We start from the raw sequence: 6,924 nt of genomic DNA, 5'->3' as shown, positions 1-6,924 counted from the left end.
TTTGTGCTTTCACAAAAACTTACCCGGTGGTTAGCTTTTGGTTCCCCTCCCGTGCTACCTAGTTTCCAGGTGCAAGAGCCTTTCTCAAAAGGTAACCAAACGCATAATCAGCCTGGCAAAGAAAAGATCGGAAGTGAACATTTTTCTCTATCTAGGACTGAAAGCACATATCACTGATAATCTAGCTGTCACAAGCTGACCTCACTAAAGCACTGGGGCTGCAGACAGCCCCCTGCATGGCATAGGGGTTGTGAAGAGCAGGCTATTCTCTGTACTTGTGCCCACTCCCCAGCTGCCCCCACGTTGGTGGCTGCCTCGTACCCACGGGATGTTACACCCAAGTAAGACAGTGAGCCACCATTTTGCCAAGACACCTGAGAAGCACATGAAGTTGTTCGGATGGATAACACTGGGTGCACAAACACTAGCCCTTCACACTTTATTAATGCATTGTTAATGTAGCACAAACTGATACGTTTCTGCCAACCTATTTCAGGTCATTTTTCACTCCAAAGTTGTCGAGTAGGTCTGTTCCTCTACAGGAACAGTTTACCCTTGGAGCTTTTTCTTTTGAGGATGGTATTAAGGGTGAGGGTCCAACTCTAAGCCATTGTCATTGCAAGCAAAGGCTCTCAGGCGCTATTACAGCTGGAGACAGTGATTTCAAACACACCATGTGAGGGTGAAGTGCCCCGAAGTACCCTTTGCAGCCTGACTGAAGCCTCTTAATTTGAGAGCAGTTCTCAGATCAAAATCAAGTGCAGGAAAGATGCTTTTCCCTTTGTGAAAAGTGAAAATAAACAGTATTTATTGATCAGGCTAATTGTCAGCTTACTGATCTTGAGACTCCTGAAAGATCAGTATTTTAACAGCCTGTATGCTAGGGGAAAAAGGCTTCCTCATCTACTTAAGATTGCTTCATCTATTCTGCCCTTGGGGCCTTCTCACAGGCGTGTGAGCTGACTGTGGGGTGGCTAATAGGATGGGTGCTGGCTGTGGGGCAGCCTCACCAGCGCAGAGGCCTGCCGTGGCCTCCTGCTGTTGCAGAAGCAGGCACCAGCCAGCGCTGCCCTGTGACGAACTCCAAATCCCCGCTTTTGTGCTGCGAGCAGCGGCCTCCTTGCCCAGTGCCCCGAGACAAAGCCCCGTGGCCGTACCTCATGACTCAGCCGAAACGCCACGGGGCGAGAGCTGCTCGCTATCCGCCCGCCTGCGCTGCCAGTTCCCGACTCAGAAGAATTAAAACAGGCACCACGGAGGAAGAGGAAACCTGCAGAGAGGGGTTTATTTTTTCTCTCCTGTAGGAAGACATCTGCCCTCGTGCAAGTGTGTTTGCACAGGCTGCACGTTCTCTGAACAGTGAAACATTCATCTAAGCTTCAAAGAGCCACGCTTAGCATTTAACTTTCATTGAGCAGACGCAGACAGATGGATTTAGTTTGGAATTTTGTTTGGTCTGGGTTCCCCCCCCCCCCTTTTTTTTTTTTACATTGGATCCTCAGTTAGAAGTGAAGCCAGCTGCTACTTGCAATTCAATTTCAGCAATTCAAAGTGGTTGCTTGCATTTTGACCACTTGTCGGCATTTTGATGGTCAAAAGTAACCTTTGATGTTAGCACCCTGTTACGAGGAGAGCTAGGGTAGGAACCACAGCTCCTGTGGCTCATGAGTTTAGTGTGTTCTTTGGATTGATTGAGCAAGATGGCTATGGATTGATTTTCACAGAGTAGCTCCTTTTCCAGTAAAAGGGGATACTTGCAGTCCATAGAATGTACACAAAGTTATAGATATCTATTACATCTAAGCTTGAGTGAACATGTTCTGCACACCCTTTGACCGGAGTAGTCAAAACTTCAGCTGCTGCCCAGCTCTAGAGACAGGTCTGCCCACACAGGTCCATTTTTCACATTAAAACTCTTTCATTCCCCATTCTGGTGCTGGCTGCACCCAGGCAACCACATAGACCATGGATACACAGCTGCTTGGTAGCTGTTTTCTACCTAAGCCTTTCGCAGCTTCACAGCCATCACACAGTCCTCGTTCTCAGCTTTTGAGGATGACAGAGGACAGATGAGGTAGGCAGGCCACAAAAAGCTGCTAATTTTCTCTTAGAACAAGGGGATAAGCATGATTCTTTTATCTTTTTTTTCTCCTCCCATGATAGAAGGTGGGAACAGGCTGACACCCACCCTCTGCCCATAGGAATTTAGACCAAAACATCTCCCAGGGGACAGAGAGCTTCAGCCCAGGACGGAGAGCCACAGGTCCTGTTGCTGGAAACACATGCTTCACCATTTACATGACACCACAGCTTTGCCACAAGCCACCTCCTTCACAGATTCGGCTTTAGGTCACACTACAGCAAAATACTTGAGCAGATGCTTAGTGCTCAATAGATGCCTAAAGATCCATCAGCATCAACATGGCTCCATGCAGAGATATTAAATTAACATCACTATCCCTGTGCGGATATTCTTCTACAATCTGATCCTTCCCTACTGCTATTAACATCTCGTATTTGCCTCTTCTCTCTCCTTTCAACACCATGCAGAGATGCCTAGCAACTGTCAGCTATATATTGACAATTCAAATAGCCTGGTTTCTCATTCTCTTCACACAAGGGCCTTTAAGCCTCAGCAAAGCTATTTTCATAGCAGAAAATATTAACATAAGTAACTGCATGGGAAGTAGACTCCAAATTATGCACATCCATAGATCTGAAAGAAAAGAGAAAGAGACTGCACTCATTAAAAAAACACTCAGGACAAGCAATTAGGCCTTTCCATAACCTTTCCCAATGAATGGTACTTCAGCTCACTTCACTGTGGAACCAGTTACAGATAGTTAAAAATCATCAGCTTCAGTCTCACACCTTCAGTGAGGCCAGCTGACTGCAGAAGCAGATCTTAACTGTGCAAAACGAATGTCAGTGATGATGAAGGTAATGACTGAGATGGACTCAAGGGCAAATCAGGCTATGGTAAATAACTAATTCCTTCACAAAGGCTACGAGCCTTAGTTTCCATCCTATCTACATAGAGTAACACATTACTGCTTCCCTTCTACTGGACAGTAAAAATCGACTTCTCCTTCTTTTCAAGTTATTATGTACTTCCCAGCTCAACAAAACAAGCATGCAAGATGTGCTGACCATGCATAGCATGCAAATTTGAAAGCACCATAAGTTAGTCAAATCAAAACTAAATTTCACATGGTGATTTTTTTTTTTACCTTCATACAGTTCAATTTTAAGATTGCTCAGAAGATGAGACTTTTTTTGGTGTTATTAAAGGAAATGCCCTCCTTCCCCTTACCCCCACTTTTCATTCAAAAAGTCAGTTGAAGTGGTTTTGCTTAAGTAATGCCATTAGAGCTACTTACCGCTCAGTGGGAGTGGCAGAATTAGGTCTTGAGTTCAGCTGCAAAATTTTCTCAGTTTCAGTTTGCTTTTAAAGATGGCCATAGCAATTATTCTCTGTATACTGCCACAAAAGCTACCTGCAATTTTTGGGATCTTGTGTTTTTCCTAAAATGCTATCAGATTATCAGTTGTTGCAGGACTCTTGTTTAATTTCCTTTTTTAGATACGTGGAAAGGTCTTTTTTCCCCGTCAGTAGAGTGTTTGAACTTGTAGACACAGAATGCACTTGTCACTTCTTGTTCTCCCTGAAGCCCAGATGGCCAGGCAGAAAGCAGTGGGAGAACGATGGGGCTTTGGCAAAAATCTTTGTCTCTGTTTTCTGAGTTAGGAAGATGATTCAGAAAGCGATTAGTCACTTACTGCTGGAATGGATCAGCAGAAGAAACGGTCAGAGAAACATCAACAGAACCACGTTTTCCACCAGAAAACATGACATTATCCAAGTCTGACTGAGAGGAATATATTTTCTACATTTGAATTTAATTTAGAAAAAGAACAGATTATAATATATTTTTTCTATTCTGAAGTACCCATATGGAAATTTCTGTATGCCACAAAACAAATAATAACAAAAATTCCTTTCATGAAATTTTATTCCAAGTTTTAGAATGCTTTATGAAAAGCTTTTCTCTCTCTTCACACAGCTCTACTGTATAGCAAATTGCTATCTTTTAATGGGAGGAGAAGACAAACAAAATTTTGGCTTAATAACCTACATTTATGTCTATTGCTACGCCTTGGGCAACTCCCAAGCACCTTCTCTTGCAGTGTTTTGTAACCGGGAACAGATTGTGTTGCAGGAACAGCAAAATTACCATTATTCTAAAGTCAACCTGCATTCACTTGAAAACGCCTATCAGTGCCTGAATCTTTTTTTAATCACTTCACTGAGTTTTCATGTTTTGTGTCAGATCCAGGCCTGAACTCAGCCAATAGATAATTTTACTAAGTATGCATCTACTGAGAAGCAACAAAAATCAGATCAGCAGTTTTATTTTAGAACTTTAAAAGGATAAGGAAAATTGCTTCTCAAAAACATGAGCAACTCTTTCAGGACAGTCTTGCTTAACAAATATAGCCAAACTATTACATTTTCATGTGGAAGTAACTTCCCTCCCTCCCCCCCTTCCCCCCCCAAGAAACACAATTTTCACTCAATTTAGTTATGACTCTTGAAAACTATCTTGGCCAGATGTTTGTTTGAGCTTGTCAGAGATTACCAAGATTAAATCAGATCAATAGTTTTACACAATTGAAAGCTGATAAAATTCATTTCTGTGTTGAGGAGTTGATTCATGTATAAATAGTTTTAGTTTAAAATGTATGACCAACCACCATTATGACAGCAGAGGAAAAAATTTATGCTGCAGGGTAAAGGAAAGGCTGCAATGGTGATTTAATTGGGAGGGTCTCCAGTTTCCTCACTCCAGCCAGCACTTTTTTTAATCCTCTGGTATGTCTTTGTGTCTCCCACCCCCACCCCCATTTGCTATGCCACTAGGATTTAAATAATTGCTGGTGTCTTCTTGCAGTTCCTTTTCTGGCTATGTGAATCCTACAAAATGGTAATAACTAACACCCTGAACTAAACCAGTTACGGAGGCTACATGCAACTCTGCAGGGTGTATGGCAAGAAATTCAAATAAACATAAGTCATTGTTTTACTCTCATATTAAACATGGCAAGAATTACTTCTGCAACAGCCTACGTACACCATCACGTAAAGCAGAAATAAATTAATCCTTTCTTAAACTAGTTTTCAGAATTATTGAATACAGAACTGCATAAATATTAGTAATTGCTATACAAATGAAGCATGAAGTAGGCAAATCTGTAAAAACTTTGATTTGATTTTAGCATGCTCTGATTTGGATTAAACAAATGCATTTTTAAGTAAATGGATCATTATATTTCTTTACAGAAAAGAGACTGACATGAGGCTAACCAACCAGTCTTTAAGTAATTATTCCCACAAGATCCTCTTTATATCTTCAGGATTATCTACTTCACTGTAGGTATATAATACTGCTAGTGTGGTGGCTTCTTTTCAGTGGGCACAGTAGTAGCAAAATACATCAGTAACAAATTGTTTGTGTCAAATTACATCCTTAGCTTTAAGTCAGACATTTTTTCTTCAGTGTAATTTGGGCCAGTGCTCTTGTACCAATAGCATCTTTACTGGCAGGTCTCAAAATATGATTTGGCCAGCTAACAATGATTAGACTCATTTTGACCTACTTATTTTGGCTGATTTTCTTGCTCTTACATCACATGACTTAAAACAGGCATTGGGTTTTTTGAGGTACAGGTACACAGGAGAAATGGGAGACCCTCTTAAGGTACTCCTCACTATAACAGCTTTCAACATACAATAGCATGGCTTTACTTGTGATGATTGCACTCACAGCGTACAATGTAAGTCTTGCAGCTTAAAAGCCTATCTGTCTTTCCAAGAAGCTACCAGTGACCTAACAGAAGACAATGCCCTTCCATACAAACTCCCCCTCACTTACCTTCGCAATGTGTAGACTTCCTACAGCTTTCCTTCCTGGCAAATGCTAAAGATATTAGACCTGTTAGAGGTTAGTTCATTTATCATGGAATCAAACATTCTTAGAAAGTCAAGAGAATAAATTGGCAAATAAGTAAATAAGTGATTGAGAATAGAAGCCAGAAAAAAGATACATCACAGGAGAATTCAACTGCTAGGATATTAACTAAGAGGACCCTTTCTTACAGCAAATACAGCTGTCACCAGTTACAGAGGAACACGTAGATGGGGAAGCACCATGCACACGGATCCCTGTACAGTATGAAAAGTTACATAAACCTAGTTTAGCACTGAAAAAGCCTACATGAATGAACTAATTTTTTGGGTGGCAAATACTTCAGACTTTAAGAGGCATGACTAGCAGTTGGTACCCTAGAACAAAGAAATGGGGAATTGAGAAAAAAAAAAAAAAAGAAACAAACAAACCAGCAATTACTTTGTGGCCTTTCATATTTTCAAAAGAGTGATGAAGGCACTTTTCCAGACTGTAAAAGAGCATGGTTAAGATCTCAGGTCAATACTATTATTGCATGCTGTAGGATATTCTACTGTTATTTCATCTCTGTTACTAATGTTGGTAGAACTTTGCACCAAATGCTCCAAGAAATACTTTAGCAAAACTGTGTCAGGAGGAGACATTGAGGAGAATGCACTTAAAAGTACCTGGCAACACTTAAATTTGCTCCCAAAGCAGTGATTCAACTCCTGCTTTGAAATGGGTAGTATCTGTTTATTGAAATGACTTCCCGCATCCTAATTAGAATTTTCTCGATGGAATGGAGAGAGCACACCTCCTTGCTTTCATACATCTGTTAAAAAAAAATGCAGCAGAAAGATAATCATGGATTTTTTTTCAGGAAAAAACAGTCACCACAAGAAAATGCCTAGTTTTAGTCAAGATCCTGTGTTACAAGAGGTGAACGAACATAGGCACTCAAAACATCAGTACTTTT

This window comes from Oxyura jamaicensis, chromosome 3 (genome assembly GCF_011077185.1).
Source record: "Oxyura jamaicensis isolate SHBP4307 breed ruddy duck chromosome 3, BPBGC_Ojam_1.0, whole genome shotgun sequence".
Taxonomy (NCBI): domain Eukaryota; kingdom Metazoa; phylum Chordata; class Aves; order Anseriformes; family Anatidae; genus Oxyura; species Oxyura jamaicensis.
This window is presented reverse-complemented; position numbering follows the sequence as displayed.